The sequence below is a fragment of the Mytilus californianus genome, unplaced genomic scaffold (genome assembly GCF_021869535.1).
Source record: "Mytilus californianus isolate M0D057914Y unplaced genomic scaffold, xbMytCali1.0.p SCAF_1, whole genome shotgun sequence".
Taxonomy (NCBI): domain Eukaryota; kingdom Metazoa; phylum Mollusca; class Bivalvia; order Mytilida; family Mytilidae; genus Mytilus; species Mytilus californianus.
In genome coordinates, this window is record NW_026262581.1 from 70,471,679 (window position 1) to 70,496,501 (window position 24,823).

The window sequence follows — 24,823 nt, forward strand, 5'->3', positions numbered from 1 at the left end:
CAGATATTTTGTTGCTGTTCTTCATCTTTAAGTCAGAGTTGACACTTTCAACATTTTCAATATGCACACTTCCCCCCTCCCCCCCCCCCCCCCCCCCCCAAAGCACTTTTTTCCTTCAAGTAGATTATAATTTTCTGATTTTGTATGTACATTAAACAACATTTTTTCAATGATTTTCATTTTATTTAAATCAAAAATACATATATCAAAGCTATTCGTTAGTTATACTGGTCTGTGTCTGAAACAATAAAAAAATGTAAAATTCAAATCTCCTTGATAACTGTATAATAATATACACCGCCAAGTCGAAGAAAACAGCATGAATATCAACAGTTTTCATTTCTGCCTTGTACCAAGTCAGGAATATGACAGTTGTTATCCATTCGTTTGATGTGTTTGAACTTTTGATTTTGCCATTTGATTGGGGACTTTCCTTTTTGAATTTTCCTCGGAGTTCAGTATTTTTGTGATTTTACTTTTTGCAAATGTTCATGATCAACTGCATTCAAATTCTCAGTTGTAACTTTGCTGGATCTTTAGATCCAAGTTTAACAAAGATGACAAATAAAACCCTAACTTAAGATGTGGTTACCGATTTATCGTAATTCATTTTTTTTCTTCCATCATCGTTCATTAATAGTTTCAAAATGTTACATGTTTGATCAACATTTGGTCTTTTTCTGTAGCATTGCATTCCATGTATATATAATGTAAACATTTCTTAACCTAGCTATTGAAGTGCTTCAATGGTTAATAGAAATCTTAAGAGCCCATCCTTCTGTAATAGTGAAATAAGTTGTTCAAACTGGTTTTAGCAGAACCTTTGTGCTCATCATAATGGATCGTCATCTGATTTATCATCAGTGTCTGCAATTTATTTTGTGCTGGGAAAATCTTCAGTTTCTGCTGTTACATTATATCCTCCATCTGAGTTTTCTCTTCTCAATTAATGGTATTTGTACCTACATAACATAACAAAATTATCATAATATATGGAATAATGTTGTAATTCATGACAACTTTCATTTCAGAGCATGTAGCCCAATATGATTTTTTTTTCTCAAGATTGACTAGATACATATTGTTGTAAAAGGTCCCATTCCTCAAAACGGACTTTATTTTTTTCTGACATTGCTTTTTTCGAACAATGCACAGGTTACTACTAGTAGAGAGTGACAAGCGTACCGAGAATTTGATCCGTCATTTTTGTTTTTTATGGAGTTTGTTTTGATCATTCCTATGCAATTCATTTGTAACAAGGATTTTTATTGGTCATCAAAAATAAACTTTAAGTGTAAGACTCCACAGTCTTCTTGTGTGTAACTAAGAAAATTCGCATTTTAAATATCTGCTTTTCAAGGCATGTGATTTCTTCTGAAATATACACAAATATCAAATTTTGAACCTGAAAACCTCTTTTTGGAATCTGTTTACCTGCCACTGTCTCTCAATTACGACTTTCTGTGAGTCTGTGCAAATTATCAATTTGTTCTTTTAAGTGTTGTTTTTTTCCCATATGTTTTTATGGATTGGAAAATTTGGCAAACATTCCAAAAAGGATCGACAGGGGGAGGGGCATTGGTAGGAAACATGAATGATGGATCTGCTCAAGATTTGATATTTTTGTTTAACGAATCTATAATAGTACATATTGACATGTTTATTGGTATTGAGAAGGTTTCCACGCGACCAATGCTAATTTGTTACAATTTGATGTGATCATACTTCAAAATATACAGATATTACTTAACTCATATCATATTCATAAATGTGCGGCTATACTTAATTTGATCTATTGAATGTCACAGTTCTAACCTGAACCTGAAAAAAAAAACAAAGATAAAAGTTATAAAGCATTTGATCAACCAAAAATATGCGTATTTTCATTGACAGGTATAAAACCTATACGTTTTCTCCCTTGAGCAGTTGATGTAACTAAAAATTTTGAACAAAGTAGAAGAAACGCAGAAAAACTATATGTTGAAACTGGAATAAAAAAAACATCATAATATTGTAAATCTTAATATAGACAGACGCCTAAAATATCTTACACAAGATACAACAAGCCAGTGTCAAACCGATTTTATACATTGTATAATAATATTATTTTTTACAGATAATTGTGATGCTTGTCCCGGATGCTGCATACACATGAAGTATGTAGTAAAATATTTGCAAAAATAAAAATAAAAAAAAAGAAATTGAAACAAAAAAAGAAAATGTTCAAAACAAATATATATATATTCAAGAATAAGAGATGCAAGAATAATATAAGAGAATGTGCTTACCAAAAGAATAAACTTGAATATTTCCAAATAACAAATTGTTGTTTACTGTACAATCTTTGCATCATTAAACTGCAGTCTGATGAGGACATTGATAAATTACAAACTATGATATTCTAAGGTGTTTTTGTTTTGTAATTTGATTACTAAAACACTCTATGCAGTTTTTTTCACATGATCCAAATACAGATTCAAATGCAAATAAAATGCATGTTTTAATTTTAAAAATAGTTTGAACAAGAATACTTTTCACAAAATTGAAAAGGGTTTATTCTAAAACATGGTCAAGATATAGGAAACATCCCAGAAAAGAGTGAAAAACATGTACGTTATACAGTACCCAATTGCTTTTTCTCAATCATTCTGTGGTAAATTTAAATCTAAATATATTGTAGGACGACTCTTCTGACAGAGAAAATGAATGTCGGCCTCTAAAAAAAAACTAACGACACACCCATCAAAAATAACTTTCCCAAATAGACCAAACAAACATACCTTATATCTGCTAAAATTGAAAGATTTGTAATAGAAAACCTATGTAAATACAAGATTTAGACCCCCTCCTCCGAAAAACACCCAGTTAAAGTCTATACTCCCCCAAAAATAGCAAAATAAAATTTACAATGTTGTGCTAATTTTGTTAGTCCTTTTTCCTGGGGGATGACTGTTAAATATTCTGGAAGAGGGGGGTGGGGGTGCTTGGATAATATTTGAAAGGAATTTTTTACAATAATTACAATAATTTGAAGTACATAGTTTGTTGCAGAAGGTAAGGAAAAAAGTGTTTGCTTCAGATGCTAGCTTGTGTAAACATAATTGATTTAAATCAGCCTATGGCAAAAATAAATAATTTAATCCGGAAAACACTTATATTTGATATTTGCTAAAATTTTCCAAGCTCAATCCTCTCGCTTTCCCCAAAAATCAAATAGTCCTTCATTATTCAATATATGTGTATGTGTATGGAAAGGGGATATTTTTCCGTGTTATAGTGTGGTTTTTTTTTGTCTTTGTATATTTTTAAACTTTACTGTTTAGTCCATTTTTGGCGTGGCTAGTGATTTATACATCCCGCCATTGTTTTATTTTGCTATGGTAATTTTGTGTATTCTTGTCTTTCATTTTTGCTTACGTACTTTGTCCGTATAGTGTCTTGATGCCATTTAGTTTTCATTGTTGAAATTGTTATTTGTTTTTATAGTGATTAAGATTATAACACAATGTTGACTGCTGTAACCCAATTTTTGACATTTTTACCTATTATGTCTATTTGTTTTGCTCACACATTGTTGTCAATATAATGGAATTCTATTCGACTGTCATACAAGTGAGAGGTTAGCTAGCTATACAATCACGTTTAATCCACCATTTTCTACATGAGGAAATGACTATACCAAGTCAGGAATATGACAGTTGTTTTCCATTCGTTTGATGTGTTGAGCTTTTGATTTTGCCATTTGATCATGTTGATGAAGGACTTTCCTTAAAGTTCGGTATTTTTGCTATTTTACTTTTGACCTGTTTTTTGTTGATAACCTTGTGACGCCAACCAGTATTCCTTGCAGACTCTCTGAGAGGCACATCTGTCTACTGTTGCCCTGTTAAAAGTTGTATATTTTGAGTAGCAACACTTCAGTTTACTTCCTCTGCGATAAGTGCCAACATAGTGTTAATGTTGCTGGCATATGTTTAAATGAAGCAATCTAGCATAAATCTAAAACAAAAATCTGGTGTGATATGAAAATAAGTAATTATAAACTTTAAAGGTTCTCTTTGACTTCTTTCCAGACACTGCAATCCACTCAAATATACATTTGTGTTTTTATTTCACTGTGAAATAGGTTTTGTTAGTGTGTCCTAATTTATTGATTTTCCAGAAAAATTCTAGTAAATATGAGAAGTCTGCATGAGAGACAACTTATGGTAATTTTCTATTTCCATAATAGAGAGTGTAAATAAGGGAAGTTAACTCATAAAACTCCTCCGAATGTGTTTTCCCTATTTAAAGGATTTGCTTGGCAATTAAACATAACAATAATGACAATATGTATGTTAAATATGTCATGCAAGATATTTTATGCAATTCAGGTCTTATGTTAATTTATAGCATAGAATTACCGGGTTATATACGAATTTAGATAATTCAGAAATATATCAAAATATAGGAAAGGTTGATGTAAAATTCAATATCTTGCATTTTTTGCCAACATTGGATTTTAGATATGTTATACAATATCCATTGGTCTATTCCCTGAAAATTATTTCATTCCACGTTAGGAGACAGATGGACTCAAACTCCCTCCAAAATTCACTGTGGCCGACAATGCTTTCTATTATAACCCCCCTCCCCCCCCCCCCCTTAAACAGAAGAAATCATATTTCCAGACATGGTTAATTTTTGTCTATGAATGTCATTTTTAGCACATATAAGTATAAATGGGCTGTAGAACCGTTGAAAATAAGAATTTACTGCCTTGCCTAAAATAATTTTGTTCGGTTTTGATTTATAACTGGTAGTAATAATTTGATTCATCACTTTTTGTGTACATTTGGCATTTGTATTTATTCAATTATTATGCTTTATATAGATTAATGTTATACTGATTAACTATCAAAATTGGTATCTGCAGTCAGTTTTGATTTATTCCCTAGAGCAAAAATAAATACGTTTTGGACACTATTTCATGTTTTGACAAGCATAACATACATTAGTATGCATATATCATTTTTTTTTATTTACCATGTTGTGTTTAATTTGCTTGACATTTCAGTAATGATTTTAAGTATAGTTTGTTTTGTTTTTTTTGCAGAAGGATTACTTGATGTTGGACATTGTAGATGGTGAACATTTATCAGAGTTTGTCACAGGTTATACTGTATTATTCATATTCTGTATTATTTTAATATATATCTATATAGTGGAAATGTGTATCTATATTTTATACAGCCAGTACTCATGTTGTGCATTTAGTGCGACTGCGATTTTTGTACTTAAAGTTTGCTTCTCCTAGCCTACCTCTTTTTATTTTCATATGAGTCTGAAGAAAATCAAAGAAACCATATCATTTAATTTCACATTCGGATATATTGATGATGTTTTTCCATTAGCAATCCAAACTTTTCTTGTTGGGTTCCATTAATATATCCTAATGATCTAGAGATTAGAGAAAGAACAGAAACGACTTCCCTCTTCGTTCCCAGACTTATACCTCGAATTTGACATTAGTGGTCATGTTAATACCAAAATATATGACAAACGAGACGATTTTAATTTTGAAATTATAAATTTCTCCACATAAGCAGCAATATACCAACTTCACCTGCATATGGGTTATATATATTTCCCAACTCATTCGGTATTCATGAGCTTACAGCTGCGACCCAGACTTTATAACACGTCACCAGTGACTCAGCAGAAATTTGATGAACCCTTGTTATGTCAAAGAACGTCTCGTCTTTTTTTATAAAAAGTCATCGGAAGATACCAAGAACTTGTTAATAATTATTCCGTATTTACTTTACAAATAATACATGATGGTCTTGAAGTATAGATTATAGGTACTGACGTTGTTTATCATCTTACTTACGTGTTATAGTGTGTTTTTTTTATTTTTCTTTGTATATTTTTAACCTTTACTGGTTAGTCCATTTTTGGTATATACTTTTGGCCATTGTGTTATTGTGCTATGGTCATTTTTGTAGTTTCGTCTTTCATTTTTGCTTATGTAATTTTTCTATAGAGTTTTTTGGTGCCATTTTGTTTTTCTTTGATTTTTTTTTTTATTATGATTAAGATTATAACACAATGATGACTGATGTACCCCCAATTTTGACATTTTTACCTATTATGTCTGTTTGTCTTACTCACACATTGTTGTCATTATAATGTAATTATATATGACTGTCATACAAGTGAGAGGTTTAGCTAGCTATAAAATCAGATTTAGTCCACCATCTTCTTCATAAGGAAATGCCTGTACCAAGTCAGGAATATGACATTTGTTTTCCATTCGTTTGATGTGTTTGAGCTTTTTATTTTGTCATTCGATTAGGTACTTTTTGTTTTGAATTTTCCTTGGAGTTCGGTATTTTTGTTATTTTACTTTTTGTAAATTTCAAGGCATCAAGGCAAAAGAAGTAAATCGTATTTTGAATAATTATTATGAAATGTCATATATTTATATTTTTTTTTTTCAAATTTGAAAAATGGTTGTGTATATTTTGCATTGTTTTGCATACATCTTGTATTTCTAATGTTGAAACAAAAATTTACTTTTTTTTTTTTTTTTTTTTTTTACTATGATAATTGATTTATTGGTCTAAAGCTGTTACAATAACCTTATTGCTACACCTTTCACAAACAAGGTACCCTGATATATTAATATCTTTAAGAACAGGATGTTTTAAAGATAAGTTTTACTTTATAATTGTTAGCTAATTACAAATACAAATATACTATAATATAAACATATATAATTGCAAATCATTTTAATTTGTATTTACGTATTTTTTGTTCCGGATTTGACCTTTACTTTTCCATCCTTATACAATCTACCAGACATTAAAACAAAAATTTGACTGGAGAAAAGTTTGACTTTATTCCGTTTGAATACCCATTAAAATATTTAATCGATGTTGTTTACGATATTGAGAAAATTGTTCGACGACAGAAAATGCATTGAACAATGTTACTAAACATTGTATTAAGTTTTGTAGCAGTCAAGCATATTATAGTATTGATATACATTTTATCGTCATTTCATTTGTGGGCAAATTTGAGAATCGCGGTTTGGATAACAAAAGGAGCACAACATAAATCTACGTTTAAAACGCTGTTCGTTTTAAGATATTTAGAAAATTTTCACCAGGTCGTTGATTTTTGAAATGAAAAATATGGCAGTATTCTCCAGCTTGGTATTACCGACACGTAAGATAGTTTTAAGTTTCATGCATCGGCTGATATTTCCAGAAATAAACATTTTTATCAGCACTGTCAAAATACGATTAAAGATAAAATGCATTTTCTATTTGTATTTAACCAAACAGAAATAGTTTACTTCGCAACAAATTTAAAAAAACACATTCCAATTTAATACACTACTAACCCTCAGTACATTAGATGTATTGGTTGTTGTTAGTGTGCAGCATTCCTTTAATACACACACATATATATATATATTCGCTTGAGTCTGAGTTTGAGTTCAAATCCCGGCCAGGGAAGAACAAAATATTTTCTTCCGCAAATTTACAGATCTAACATTATTGGGCTGTTGTTAAGACGAATTATATATATATATATATCAACAAATCTAAATTGAAAACAACGTTCAAACCTATGATTGCGTTGAATAAAAACCGCAATTTTTATACGTGTGCATGCAAAACAAATTTCTTGGTAGAGGGGTCTAAATACAGCGCAAACAACATTTTCCAAAAGACAAAAAAAGTGAAAAAGTATATTTTAACAAAACGCATTTGACTAGCAGGTCGAACAACAGATGTTCTTAAACCCTGCTGACTGCCATTGCGATTGCCAAATAAACGGATCACCAGATGTTACACAATTGATCTTAATTATTAATTCAATACCAAACAGAAAACAATAAACTTGCGGAAAAGATGGTATACCGCAAACATGAGGTGCAAACATTGGTACACCATATCCAGATTTCGACAAGTAATGTCTCTTCAGTGATGTTAGGAATCGAAACGGTATTTGGAAGGCCATATAACTTACCTCAATTTAGGATAGACTCTTGAATTTTGAAGAGTCGAAATAGGATGAATGGATTATATAAACCCTGAAGGCACATATAATAGAAGCCCAAACGAAAAAATATAAACAAATCTAAATTGAAAACAACGTTCAAAGATATATATATATATTGGTATATAACTATCAACTTACTTTTATGTTATAAAGGAATGTATATACTCCTTTATTTTGTACATGTATATCGTCACTATCTTTTTGTTTAAACAGTACAGTTCATATTTTGCATTATTCTAACGTATGTCTTTATTTGATTCACATGTTACACTGTTGTTGTGCATCACTGTTCTGTATAGTCATGTACTCCTGTTGCGCATCTAATGCCACTGAGAGTTTCAAAGTTTCAAAGTCAAAATTGAGAAAGGAGTAAATCGTATTTTTATCAATCATGACGAAATGACATATACATTTTTTTAATAAATGCCAGTATTTATTTTGGATACTTCTGATGTCGTTGAGGCTGCGAAGATGTTCGAAAAGTTTCATTTTATTCAGTTTACATATCCATTTAATAATTTAAGCAATTTTGTTCACGAAATCTATATAACTGGTTTGGGAACAGAAAATATACAGAACATTGAATCACTTAAAGAGCAAGACAACATTACACGTACAAAATGCAGTTTATTTTGGTATATCTAGAAAGTTTTCAACCGTTAGTTGATTTTCTGAATAAAGAATATGGCGATATTCTCCAGCTTCATTTCACGGATAAATGCAATAGTGTTTAGGTATCCTATTGAAACCGGTTGATTTGTTAATATATCCAGACATAAACAATTTTGTAGACGCTGTCAGAATATGTTTGGAGATAAAATACATTTCAAGTTACTTCCCTACTAACCCATCAGTACAAAAGATTGTGCAACATTACCATACTATATATATTTAAATATCAACATACTTTAATAGTATAACAAAATGTATATAACAGTGTAATTAAATGAGTGTTTCATATTAATCCTGTATTATGTCTAAGGGCAGTTGTATTGGGTCGAGGTTAACAGTATTGGCTCAAGGCGTAGCCGGAGCCAATACAGTTAATTGAAACCTAATACGACTGTACGAGGACATAATACAGGATTGATATGAAAACACCAGGGATGTCGATAGCCCATGCAATTAATAATGTGCCATGAATTACTCTTTTATTCGCCTGTAAAAACCATTTGAGCAACTCGATTTTTAAGATTTGTCTCTAATTAAAATGACGTAACTGATGTTTGTAAACAAAAGAGCAACTACCAGATTAGAAGTCGGTGAAGTAACGAAAAAAAACAAGTGGTTGCAATCTATCTGGTGCCGGGATAGCTTTCACAAACGGCCATTTTCAGTGTAATCAATATTTTACAGAAAGAGTCTTCCTTTGGTGTACATATGAGGCATGTAGGACAGAAAATAATTCTTTAAAGTGAGTGTTTTGACAATTCGTTAATACGGTAAAACATATGCAAGAGGTTTTACTAAAGGTTCGCGAAAAGCCCTTCTACTGTTAGTTTGGTATATTTAAACAAATTTGGGACCTTCGAAGTGGTACATATCCAAGATTGAAAACCTTGCAAATTTCTTTCTCTTCGGACTGCGCCCACAGAGAAATGATTTTTAACGGTTGACATTTCTGAATATTCATTCTTTCTACAGGTCATAATTATATATACTCAAAGAAAAAATTCATAAAATATGAAAAATAACAACAACTTTAATATCAAGCTTGTTGCAATCTAATATTTCACGTAATACACACATCCATTTTCTGAGACCTTTTTTTAAGAAAAACGCGGTTATTAAAATCCTGTAGTACGACTCGTAAAAATTCTGTATTAACCGGTTATTCTGTATTAGACCTGCATTAATGACCAGTGTACATATACAATTTATGATGTGTTTTAAGTAACTGGTTAATTAAACCCTTTATTGTGTACATAGATATAAGAAGATGTGGTATGAGTGCCAATGAAACAACTCTCCATCCAAGTCAAGATTTATAAAAGTAAACCATTATAGGTCACAGTACGGTCTTCAACACGGAGCCTTGGCTCACACCGAACAGTAAGCTATAAAGGGCCCCAAAAAATTACTAGTGTAAAACCATTCAAACGGGAAAACCAACGGTCTAATCTATATAAAAAACGAGAAACGAGAAACACTTATGAACCACATCAACAAATGACAGCTACTGAACATCAGATTCCTGACTTAAGACAGGTGCAAACAAATGCAGTGGGTTTAAACGTTTTAATGGTACCAATCCTTCACCCTTTTTCTGAAACAATAATGTAATATCACAACATAGAAAGACACACTATAAAATATCAACTGAAATAGCTTAACTCAATCAAAGGACATATTACCACCATTGAACATACACTGAACAAATAAATTTGACCTATGACACAATGTAAATACAAAATAAATAAACTAAGGGAAGAATAATAAAAGTAACATGTTATATCGGTAAGAAATGTTAAACAATTAAAGAAAAACAATATGCTCGAACAAAAATATTAGCCATTTGCAATAACTTTAAACACAGGTGAATGAAAATAATTTTGTTGTTAGGTGTACGTGTACAGTACCAATAAAGAAAGGAAATATTTTTACAAAACAAATTATTTTGATGTTCATAGTACGAAGTGAAAATTTATAGTTATACTTATCAAAGCTGATATATAGACCAGATATAACCCTGAATAACATTAAATAACAAAAAAGCAATACAATTATTATCAACAGGTCAAATAAACAAGAAAGTACGATTTGAGAGTACTCGCAGTTACTCACAGCTAGTTAAAAGCCAAAACAATTAATAATGAAAAAAATCATGCATCAGAGACTAAAATCAACTAAAACACATCCCAGGGATTTAGTATTTTAACGTCATGGACAGTCAAAGAAGACATGACTAGTGCAATGCCAAAAATAAATGTATCGACAGACAGTAGGATAGTTAGGAGTTTATCCTCTTTATAGATCTAAACGAACGTGGGTGTGTCTTTATACATCCCGCTTGAAAAAAAAATACAAATTTAGTTATGTTTTAATTTGCTGATGACAAAATCGATATTAGTGCCAATGTAAACTATATTCAAAGATCTAATTACAACATTGGTAAGATAACCTTTACTAATAAGTTTGTTTAAAGTTTCGATGAGTTTACACGGATCACATAGTGATTTCCGCGCTTTAAGTACAATATTACCGTAAAATTTAGGATGTGAAATACCGTTTTTAATCAGTTTTCTACAAGTACAGCCAAATTTACTAATCAAATCTTTGTATCTATGAAAGAACTTAGCAAAAGTTTTACGTAATTTATGGTAACGAAATCCTTGATTTAATAATTTACCAGAGATGCATTGATTACGTTCGTTAAAATCTATTGACATCACTACACACACGGGCATAACGAACGAGTTGGGATATATAAACACCGTATGATGGAGCCAAAGGAACATCGCCGTCTAAAAAAGGAAAATTAACAATAGGGAATGAAAAATCGTCTCTTTTGTCGGAAATTTTCGTATGGAGTTTTCCTTTAGAGATTGAAATGTCCAAATCCAGAAGAGGACAACTACTGCTGTTTATGTTAGATTTAGTTAAAGTAAGTTGTATTGGTTAAATTTCGGTAGTATATTTAGAGAACTCTGGATTATTTAACGAAAACAGATCATCTAGATAACGGAAGGTATTGTTGAATGTATCAATCAAATGTAACAATGACGTGTCTTTACTGAGTTTGGTCATAAACATATTCATAGCAATACAGGAATAAATCTGCTATTAAAGGGGCGCACTTAGTGCCCATAGGAATACCTACTACTTGTCGATACACTCTATCGCCGAAACGTACATATATGTTGTACAGGAGAAAATTTAAAGCTTCAATCATGTCTTCACATTTCCAGTAAGTGTATCTAGCATACTTTCCTTTTTCGTTACAGAAAAAGGCTTTAAACGAGTTACAGCAAATAAATTTGTAATGAGATTTTTCAAAAGACCATTTAATTAAATATGAAACTTTTTCTTGATAAGATTGTGTGGAAGTGTAGTATAGAGAGTAGAAACTGTCAACAGAATTAAAAGGACCATCAAAAGCATGTATTTTATCTATAACCTCTAAAGAATTTTTAACACTCCAAAAATAATTAATACCATTATTTTCATAAGCTTTATTACAAAAGTTAATAACAAGTTCTTTGATAGTAGTAAGGGAGGTAGTAAGAAGCACTGATAGATTAGTAGTAGAACACTTACTAGATGCGGAGATGAAACGGAATTTAAATGTTTTTTTGTGCAATTTAGGTAACCAGTACATAGTAGGGACTTTCAAATGTTCGGAAGAGGCTTTAAGCTGGGTAGTGGCAGTGATATGCTTGTTTACAATTTGATGTATATCGTCACTTCTGTTTATTCAAACCGTATAGTAACTATTCATAATTTGTATTATTCTTATGTTTGTCGGTAAAAGACTCTGATTTTATACTGTTATTATCTATCTATATTATATATAGTCAGGAACTCCTGTTAGACATTTAATGTGATTGTGAGTTTTTCAAATAAAGTTTCGATTAAACTTCCGAAAGGAATAAATCCTATTTTAGATAATTGTCATGAAATATCATATAAATCTTTTCTCGGATTTAAAGAAAGGGTGTTTATATTTTGCATACTTTTTGTAATGTTTTTGTTGCAAAGATGTTGGACCGGATTGTTCACCATATTGAGACATCTGGTCTAAACAATGTTACTAAACATTATACATGTATACAATTTTATAGCAGTTAAGCATGTGATAGTTTGAAATTTTTTTTATTGTCACTTTATTTGTGGGCCAATTGAATCACTTAAAGAACAAAATACAAATCTACGTAAACAACACTGTTCGTTTGAGGACATGGACACGGTGCAGGCGGTGCTGTCACGATGTCACAGAAGCAAGGGTTCGAATCCCGCTTAGGGAAGGAGAAAAATTTGCTCATGCAAATTTTAAGATCTAACATTGTTGGGCTAAATTGGAGACGAATTATATGTATATTATGGTGTTAGCCGTGTATCATCACGTGTGATCCGATGTCAGTCATAAAGTTGTCACATGTTTTGACGTGTATAATAAAATTAGAATTTGATGTGGCGGCATGGTAATTAACTTAGCCTCCTTTACGACAGACAAAAAAAGCTGATCTGAAAGATACACCACCTACTTGCCACTATACATCATATACTGTGTTACAACCCTAGATAAAGCCGACGAGGAAAGGCATTACATTGACCTCCGAAAGCTATATTGTAATGTAGCCTAGGTGGTCGAGTGGTCTTAGGCGCTGGACACGGTGAAGGTGGTGTTGCCACGATGTCACAGAGGAAAGGGTTCGAATCCCGCTAAGGGAAGAAAAACAATTTGCTAAGGCAAATTTGAAGATTTAACATTGCTGGGCTAAATTTGAGACGAATTATATTTGTATATATAACATACTTTAATGGTATAAAGGAATTTATATGACCTTTAACCATGTACACATGTATATCAATGTATATCGTCACTACTTTTTATTCAAACAGTACAGTTACTATTCATAATCTGTATTATTCGTATGTTTGTCGGTATAAGATTCTTATGTTATGCTGTTGTTGTGTATCTCCATTTTATATAGTCATGAACTCCAGTTGCCCATTTCATGCGATCGAGAGTTTTTTAAATAAAGATTTTTAGTTTCAAAGCAAAAATTGAGAGAAAGGAAATCGTATTTTTATGAATTATCATGAAATGACATATACATTTTTTTTCAGTTTAAACAAATGACAATGTATATTTTGCATACTTCTTTATTTGTTGAGGTTGAGACGATGTTCAACCGGAGAAAAGCTTTAACTCATTCAGTTTACATACTCATTAAAGAATTTAATCAAATGCTTACGAAATCGAGACAATTGGTCGGACTGCAGAAAATCCATTGAAAAATTTCACTAAACATTATATAAAGCTTTGTAGCAGTGAATCAAAAGATGTTTTTGATATAGGTTTTATTGGCAAGTCATTTGGTGGCAATTTTAGCCAGAAGATCGCTATTTGGATCGCGTGAAAAGGAAAACAAAAATTCACATAAAAAACACTGTTGGTCTTTGGATATCTAGATTTTTTTTTAATGATTCGCTGATTTCTGTAATAAGAAATATGGCGATATTCCCCAGCTTGGTTTTACAGACATATATGATAGTCTATACGTTTACAAATGAAATCGGTAGATTTGCTAATATTTCTTGACATAGACATTTTTGTCGACACTGTCAAACCATGATCGGAGAAGAAATGCATTTTCTGTTTATCAGATATAGTTTGACTACACAACAAAATAACAAATACATTCCAATTTACTACATTACTAACCCATCAGTACAAAATATGTATAGTCCGTTGTTCATTGTGCAACTTTCCCATAATATGAATATATTTTTCTAATTCGTACCCGATTTATCCTTTTTCCTGACCTGTTGATTGTTTTGTATGTAATCAACGTGTGGTTTGTTTGATCTTAGTTCTGCATTGGTCAAATTCGATTATGATCTCACATTTTCTTGCTTTTTCTGAACAATCAATTGAACAATGTTACTAATCATTATATAAAGTTGTATGGCAGTGCGGCATGTGATAGTTTTGATATGGTTTTTATTGTCATGTCGTTTGTTAGCAATTGTGGTCAGATGATTGCCATTTGGATCACTTAAAGAGCAAACAAAATCAGCGTATAAAATCGCTGTGTGTTTTAGGAAATCTAGACAAATTTTTCTTAAGGAAGAATATGCCGATATTCTCCGGCTTGGTTTCACAGATACATACTTTAGTCTAGTATAAACAAGCAATATTCCGATCAATTGGATGATGAAACGCAATATAAGATGTTGCTAGATGATGATTGTTTAGTTATTACAGAACGTTTACATCAATTTACTGTTGATAGTGTTGGTCATGCGGAAAGTAAAAGCATTGGATTCTAATTCCTATCTGGACAACCGTTGCGAACAAAATCTTTTAAATGATGAACGATCTTAGCACACATCCCTACAAATTTGGGCCGAGAAATATAAAATTAAAATTGGAGAAACAATACTTACTTACATGATATTATTCAAAAGTATTGCGAATTCCATTCCTTTCAGACTAGTGTACATTTTTTTTTCTATAATGTTTGGCATGCTCTTGCTAATGTTCTGTAATTTTATGTTACTATAACAAATGTACATTTGTATCGTTATATTGTCTATATTTCAGTGTATACCATAGCTATATAATTATCAGAATAAAGTATATTTAACAATATATAAGGAATGGTTTTGAATGTCAAAATTAAGAAAGATACACAAACCTGTAAACATAACTTGTTTCATGATATAATTAATAACAACGCAACAGGCCATATTTACCTAGTCACATATAAATATACAATAAGCATGTCTAATCACTAAAATGATTCAAAAGTATTCATACTTATATGCAAGTGTGGATATATAAATAAGACGAAGGGGTATGATTGCCACTGGCACAACTCTCTGAAGTCCACTTTTCTTTGATACTTAAAAGCAGTTAAACCAAAAAGCAATCAAATTATGCCAAATTTGCATTACCATATGATTACAAGTACATGTACCTTAATTTGACACTGTGTTGTTATCTTATGTTCCATGCTTACTTTTACATGTAGTTATTATTTTTTGGTCTATTATTTTCATCCGTTTTACTAGTCTGTAAATATACAGATTGTGTCCTATTCCCTATAGTGACGTTTTGTTGAATGCTGATTTTCATGTGTATGGCAGAGCGAGAATGCATGACAAGAAAAGACTCTTTACTATTTGACCCAAACGGCCTCGCTCCTTTTGGAGTTTGTACGATTCTCCCAAGTTTTGATATTCTCTTGATGTGAACACGTTCTAAATGGAATAATGCAATTTGAACATTCATCTGTACACTCATGTTGCCTCTTATTTACTTTATTGGAATTGTCATGCATAATTGTGTCTGAAGTTAGTCTGACCTGTTTATTGGTACAATTGGAAACTGCACGAAAAAAGTTTTCTTGTTTTAATTTTATAGTAAACAGTGGTAATAGGAAACTGTATCATTGTTATTTATCTGTTTTCGTAACTATTACCTGTTTCGAGTTTAATAGATAACGTGCAGAATGAGATAGAACTTGTGAATTATAAAGATAACAACGACAACTAAAAGTCATACATGTTTTAAAAATATGGCATTTAATTTGAAACTTTCATGGAATAATTGATTAATATTTATTTTAAAAATTCTAAAATATTATAACTGCAAACCAAACATCAGATCTATTCATAATATACACTAGATTCAATATTCTAAATACAATATTAAGTCTTGCTTCGATAAGTGCAGTATAGTTACATTTCAGTGTCAGTACTGTTCAGTTACAAAAAGGACAATATATATAAACGCAAAACGCACTAACCTGTTAGAAAACAGTTATTTTGAAAATTATACAATATTTTACCCGATTGTTTTATAATGCATTTGTGTGTATAATTAAAGCCTTTAATGTAAAATGAGATTAATTATTTAAACGTATTAACAGATCATCATAATAGTGCAAATGCTTATAAAACGTTTGAGGTGGCGACAAAGAGACACAATAATTACCATGCAATCAGATTTATTTAATATATTGTATATAGTTGACACATGTTTACACTTAAAGAATAAAGTAAGTGATGTAACTGATTGGTAAGTATAGCCACATGTTACGACAGACAGTCTGGTATGCAAGTTATACTATATTGCATAATACCCTGACCTGATAGGGTTCATCAGACGTTGACCTCATTAGATGGATCATTCATAAAGGTAAGGTTATAGAGGTCAAGTCAATGTCTCAGATACTTTAGGCAATATGTAGATTATATTTGGTGTATGAAATGATTTTAAGGTTTACATGCCCAGCAGGAAGGATACATCTGACCATAACCCCATTTTCATCGTTCATTGATCCGTGTTAAGTCTTAGTATTTACCAACTGATAATTGCGCCCTCCAAACTTAATTTGGGAAGACATTGTCTTTATGAATAATGTTTGTGCAGGTGATTCTACATTTAAATGCTTTCTACGTGAGAAAAATGTGTAAAACTTTTTAATGCTTGGTAAATATGTCTTTCTACTTAAAGAGCATGCGACTAAGGTGAAAACAAATATATGAGTGAACTTATATTTTACAGCGGGATATTTGTATTAAAATATAAGTCATAATAGAACACACCCGCGAAATCGCGGGCATTTAGAGCGTGGTTGAAAGTATGTAAACTGTTGTAGGGTGAATGTTTGTAAAAGATTTGATGACTGGAGAATTTCAAGAAAGGTATCAAAAGTATCTTAAACATGAACTGGTGTCAATATAACATTTGAATTTTTCACCAGTTCAAAATATTGGATGTAAATGTAAAGAATGTCAACGCAAAGGTCAACTATTTGTAGTAACATGAACGCACAATTTTTAGGAGGCAAGTTGCTTTGTCATCATGCTTTTTGTTTCGTTGTGCAGAGGACAGAATAATCGATATGTTAACTTTTTCAATTTCGGTTACTCGAAATGGATTCAACTAATAAAATCGGATTATTATGTGATATTTGCAAATAAGATTGGAATTATGAATAGAGCCATAATCATGATAACAAAATACTCAATAAACAATGTGATTTGTGCACAAAACCGTCATATTTTACTGAAATCTGGAAATGGCTTCAGACTTAATAAGGTGTTGACTTTTGAAAAAGCAAATTAGTTCTAATATGGGATGCTTATTACGTCATATGAATAGAGCCATGATAAAATACTCGATAAACCACAACCACAATAAATCGACGATGTCGCAATGGGATTTGTGCACAAAAACGCCATATTTTACTGAAATGGCGTCAACATTTTTAATGGGAAACTTTACCATATTAGAATTAAAATAATTCATGCATTATATAGATTTGTTTCATTTTCAAATGGCCTGGGTCGTTATATTCGTTCATTTTATCCCTTGCTTACGCTCGGGATGAAATTCCAATATAACGACCCAGGCCATGTGAAAATTTTCAACAAATATATGGCTTGCATGAATTATTTCTTAAATAAAGCATGATTATATACCGATTCCAGGGGACCCAGGAAATCGGATTTTTATTGCTTCCAGGGACCAAAGGAATGTTTGATACCTGTTCCTGTAGCTCAGGTACCCAAAACATTGTATGTAATCAAGCTAGGAATTAAGGGTTGTTTGTAAATTTACCAAAATTATGTGTAATTCTAAACAATCCTAAACGGAAGTCTTGTCTATGACTTAAAAGTCCGTCCAATGACGGAAACAATATATATCCGGACGCCTTTAATTTCGTTTTCCTCCCAAAATAACCTAAACGGAATAATCATAAGCGAGGATGTCAAATGGAACTATGCATGATACCTATAGGACACAGAGGCTTGATGATTAATTTATTGTGGAAGGAAGAGAAGCGACACACAAAATGTGGTCTTCCTTTTAATAGTATAGATTAGTTGCCCCAGCCAGTGGTCACGTGAGAATCGTGTATACGCACTATCTCATGGTAAATAAAAACTATGGCAGTGTAGGTTAATTGCACTCCGAAACCAAACATGGACATGTTTCCTGTCTTGGGATCAGTCAGGCAGCAAACATGTCCCTGTCTTAGTCCGGAAGTGAAAAAAAAAACTGTTTCATGATATACCCCTCAAAATTACCCAATTTTGGAAATACAACAAGAAACAAAGAAGTAATGAAATAGAAAAACAAATATTAACTTCATACAAGCCTATTAATAAGGACATTTTAATTTTAAATTACTCTTTACAAGGATTACATCCTATTGTTCAGTGGAAACAATCGATGCACTTTGCTTTGTCATAGACCATCTGTCCAACATGACAGCATTTTAGATAGACTGGTTAAAAACTTAACATAATTTCATACCCCGTATATCATGACTACCTAGTCCAGGGGCGACCACTGGTTGACACCGCTAATATGCATGTATATATATTATGTAAATATGATTGAAGATCTGCAGGAGATATTATTATCAAATGGTTCGATTATTGAAAAAAATGATAATCCTTTTTCCTAAATGAATGTAAAACTTAAATTTAGTTCTTAGGACCTTTTAATTTGCTGAATAATGTTATGTAAAGTCCAATGGTAAGAAATTTCTATATTCCGGTTGAAAAGTTCCGATGTAGATATATCGTATTTATAATTATAATGTTTTTATGTAGCTATTGATTAACTTTGATACAGTAGGACATATTACATGAAAAACAAATCGTTTAATAAATATAACTAATTAATGACAATTTTGATGCTTTTTTCACGGGGGCAGAAAATAAATCCTCAATAATATACGTATGATGATACATAATTTGATATTGCATGTATTATTCAAAAATATGTTAAGCTCTTTTCTTAATTCATTCCTGTAATTTATGTTTTTGTCGAAATTCTGGTTTGATATTATTCATGATAGTTATGCATACACGTGTCATTAAGTTATAACTAAATGATGATTTTTTAAAACATAGTTCTTTTACGTAGTGTTGTTGTTTTACATGTCTAAACGCACAAAACACGTGCGTTTTTTTTACTGAGTAATTGGGTGTTTAAACACGTGTTTAATGTGAGTATGGATAAAAAGTAAAATTACAAAAATACTGAACTCCGAGGAAATGGATGTGCTGGTGTTACACGTGTTTGTTTTTCTACAATAACAAAATTTAAGTATTGTTATTTGCATTGGGACCTGGCATAGTGTGTGTACTGAAACTATAACTAAGTCATACATCTCGCTGCATTGAAGACCTGTTGGTGACCTTCTGCTGTTGTCTGTTCTATGGTCGGGTTGTTGTCTCTTTGACACATTCCCCATTTCCATTCTTAATTTTATTTTGTAAAAATATGACTTTTAATTTGAAACTTTCATGGAATAATTGAATAATAATTATTTTATAAATTCTAAAATATTATAACTGCAAACATATTAAGTCTTGCTTGGCTAAATGCAGTTTAGTTACATTTCGGTGTCAGTACTGTTCAGTTACAAAAGAGGACAATATATATCTAAACGCAAAATGCACTAACCTGTTAGAAAACAGGTATTTTGAAAATGATACAATATTTTACCCGATTGTTTGATAATGTATTTGTGTATATAATAAAAGCCTTTAATGTAAAATTAGAATAATTATTTAAACGTATTAAAAAGATCATCATAATAGTGCAAATGCTTATAAAACGTGTGAAGTGGCGACAAAGAGACACACTAATTACCATGCAATAAGATTTATTTCATATATTTTATATAGTTGACACATGTTTATAGAATACAGTAAGTGATGTAACTGATTCGTAAGTATAGCCACCTGTTACGACAGACATTCTGGTCTGCAAGTAACATACTATTGCATAATGCCATGACCTGATAGGGTTCACTTGACGTTGACCTCATTAGATGGATCATTCATAAAGGTAAGGTTATCGAGGTCAAGTCAATGTCTCAGACACTTTAAGCAATAGGTAGATTATATTTGGTGTATAAAATGATTTTAAAGTTTACATGTCCAGCAGGCATGATACATCTGACCATAACCCCATTTTAATGGTTCATTGGTCCGTGTTAAGTCTTAGTATTTAAGTTCATTTCTCAGATACTATGAGAAATAGCTTAACTATATTTGATGTGTAGAACGGCAAACGCCGGGTTATGGTTAAGGTTATAGGCTTTGATTGACGGCTTTCCAACTGATAATTGCGCCCTGATAACTTAATTTGGGAATACATTGTCTTTATGAATAATGTTTGTGCAATTGATTCTACATTTATATGCTTTCTACGTGAGAAAAAAATGTTAACCTTTGTATTGCTTGGTAAATATGTCTGTTTACTTAAAGAGCATGCATCTAAGGTGAACACAAAAATATGAGTGAACTTATATTTTACAGCGGGATAGTTGTATCAAAATATAAGTCATATTAGTTGCCCCAGCCAGTGGTCCCGCGAGAATCGTGTATACGCACTATCTCATGGTAAATAAAAACTATGGCAGTGTAGGTTAATTGCATTCCGGACCCAAACATGGACATGTTTCCTGTCTTGGGATCAGTCAGGCAGCAAACATGCCCCTATCTTAGTCCGGAAGTGAAAAAACTGTTTCATGATATACCCCTCAAAATAATCCATTTTTTTTAAATACAATAAGAAACAAAGAAGTAATGAAATAGAAAAACAAATATTAACTTCATACAAGCCTATTAATAGGGACATTTTAATTTTAAATTACTCTTTACAAGGATTACATCCTATTGTTCAGTGGAAACAATCGATGCACTTTGCTTTGTCATAGACCATCTGTCCAACATGACAGCATTTTAGATAGACTGGTTAAAAACTTAACATAATTTCATACCCCGTATATCATGACTACCTAGTCCAGGGGCGACCACTGGTTGACACCGCTAATATGCATGTATATATATATTATGTAAATATGATTGAAGATCTGCAGGAGATATTATTATCAAATGGTTCGATTATTGAAAAAAATGATAATCCTTTTTCCTAAATGAATGTAAAACTTAAATTTAGTTCTTAGGACCTTTTAATTTGCTGAATAATGTTATGTAAAGTCCAATGGTAAGCAATTTCTATATTCCGGTTGAAAAGTTCCGCTGTAGATATATCGTATTTATAATTATAATGTTTTTATGTAGCTATTGATTAACTTTGATACAGTAGGACATATTACAATAAAAACAAATCGTTTAATAAATATAACTAATTAATGACAATTTTGATGCTTTTTTCACGGGGGCAGAAAATAAATCCTCAATAATATACGTATGATGATACATAATTTGATATTGCATGTATTATTCAAAAATATGTTAAGCTCTTTACTTAATTCATTCCTGTAATTAATGTTTTTGTCGAAATTCTGGTTTGATATTATTCATGATAGTTATGCATACACGTGTCATTAAGTTATAACTAAATGATGATTTTTAAAAACATAGTTCTTTTACGTAGTGTTGTTGTTTTACATGTCTAAACGCACGTGCGTTTTTTTTTTTACTGAGTAATTGGGTGTTTAAACACGTGTTTAATGTGAGTATGGATAAAAAGTAAAATTACAAAAATACTGAATTCCGAGGAAATGGATGTGCTGGTGTTACACGTGTTTGTTTTTCTACAATAACAAAAGTTAAGTATTGTTATTTGCATGGGGACCTGGCATAGTGTGTGTACTGAAACTATAACTAAGTCATACATTTTGTAAAACTATGAATTTAATTTGAAACTTTCATGGAATAATTGATTAATATTTATTTTATAAATTCTAAAATATCATAACTGCAAACATATTAAGTCTTGCTTGGCTAAATGCAGTTTAGTTACATTTCGGTGTCAGTACTGTTCAGTTACAAAAGAGGACAATATATTTAAACGCAAAATGCACTAACCTGTTAGAAAACAGGTATTTTGAAAATGATACAATATTTTACCCGATTGTTTGATAATGTATTTGTGTATATAATAAAAGCCTTTAATGTAAAATTAGAATAATTATTTAAACGTATTAAAAAGATCATCATAATAGTGCAAATGCTTATAAAACGTGTGAAGTGGCGACAAAGAGACACAATAATTACCATGCAATAAGATTTATTTCATATATTTTATATAGTTGACACATGTTTATAGAATACTGTAAGTGATGTAACTGATTCGTAAGTATAGCCACCTGTTACGACAGCCAGTCTGGTCTGCAAGTAATATAATATTGCATAATGCCATGACCTGATAGGGTTCACTTGACGTTGACCTCATTAGATGGATCATTCATAAAGGTAAGGTTATCGAGGTCAAGTCAATGTCTCAGACACTTTAAGCAATAGGTAGATTATATTTGGTGTATAAAATGATTTTAAAGTTTAGATGTCCAGCAGGCAGGATACATCTGACCATAACCCCATTTTAATGGTTCATTGGTCCGTGTTGAGTCTTAGTATTTAAGTCCATTTCTCAGATACTATGAGAAATAGCTTAACTATATTTGATGTGCAGAACGGCAAACGCCGGGTTATGGTTAAGGTTATAGGCTTTGATTGACGGCTTTCCAACTGATAATTGCGCCCTGATAACTTAATTTGGGAATACATTGTCTTTATGAATGATGTTTGTTCAATTGATTCTACATTTATATGCTTTCTACGTGAGAAAAAAATGTTAACCTTTTTATTGCTTGGTAAATATGTCTGTTTACTTAAAGAGCATGCATCTAAGGTGAACACAAATATATGAGTGAACTTATATTTTACAGCGGGATAGTTGTATCAAAATATAAGTCATATTAGTTGCCCCAGCCAGTGGTCCCACGAGAATCGTGTATACGCACTATCTCATGGTAAATAAAAACTATGGCAGTGTAGGTTAATTGCATTCCGGACCCAAACATGGACATGTTTCCTGTCTTGGGATCAGTCAGGCAGCAAACATGCCCCTATCTTAGTCCGGAAGTGAAAAAACTGTTTCATGATATACCCCTCAAAATAATCCATTTTTTTTAAATACAATAAGAAACAAAGAAGTAATGAAATAGAAAAACAAATATTAACTTCATACAAGCCTATTAATAGGGACATTTTAATTTTAAATTACTCTTTACAAGGATTACATCATATTGTTCAGTGGAAACAATCGATGCACTTTGCTTTGTCATAGACCATCTGTCCAACATGACAGCATTTTAGATAGACTGGTTAAAAACTTAACATAATTTCATACCCCGTATATCATGACTACCTAGTCCAGGGGCGACCACTGGTTGACACCGCTAATATGCATGTATATATCTTATGTAAATATGATTGAAGATCTGCAGGAAATATTGTTATCAAATGGTTCGATGATTGAAAAAAATGATAATCCTTTTTCCTAAATGAATGTAAAACTTAAATTTAGTTCTTAAGACCTTTTAATTTGCTGAATGATGTTTATGTAAAGTCCAATGGTAAGCAATTTCCATATATATTTGATATTCATGATAGTTATGCGTACACGTGTCATTAGGTTATAACTAAATGGTGATTTTTAAAACATAGTTCTTTCACGTAGTGTTGTTGTTTTACATGTCTAAACGCACGTGCGTTTTTTTTTTGACTGAGTAATTGGGTGTTTAAACACGTGCTTAATGTGAGTATGGATGTGCTGGTGTTACACGTGTTTGTTTTTCTACAATAACAAAAGTTTAGTATTGTTATTTGCTGTGGGACCTGGCATAGTGTGTGTACTGAAACAATGTAATATAGATATGGCCAGTCAAATTATAGTAAAATCTAAAAACTATCTAAGTTCGAGGTGGCTAGGATTGTTTGTACATTTCGATAGGTATATACAATTTATGATTATTTAATTATTATCGTTACATTTCATTTTTGTTTTTTTAGAGTGACCTGGTTGAATATAACCACTCTTATATATATATGATCTGTTGGATTTTTTTCTTAAATAGATGCAAACATATATATATTATGGGGTTAATCTAAATATGGCTCAAAGTTTGTGTAAAGTATTCGAAATCAATAAAAGGCTGGTTACATTCTATACTGTCTAAAAACAGGTTTAATTTTGAGAGATACGCAACTACATTTCTGTGTAATTGCTGTATCATAATTTTTCTGTTGTCAGAATATT

At 31.4% G+C, this 24,823-nt stretch overlaps 1 long non-coding RNA gene across 3 annotated transcripts in view; it reads right to left on the bottom strand.

The window, feature by feature from the left end:
* Window positions 1-216: 216 nt before the first annotated feature.
* Window positions 217-24,823, bottom strand: part of LOC127723331 (uncharacterized) — a 70,107-nt gene continuing 45,500 nt past the window's right edge. For 2 of the 3 annotated variants that reach the window (XR_007992006.1, XR_007992003.1), the window contains exon 3: window positions 217-3,883. This is a non-coding gene — a long non-coding RNA (uncharacterized LOC127723331). Of the gene's footprint in view, window positions 3,884-13,259; window positions 13,438-15,172; window positions 15,261-24,823 lie in introns of those variants that run through there. The other variant, XR_007992005.1, reaches the window with a different exon arrangement.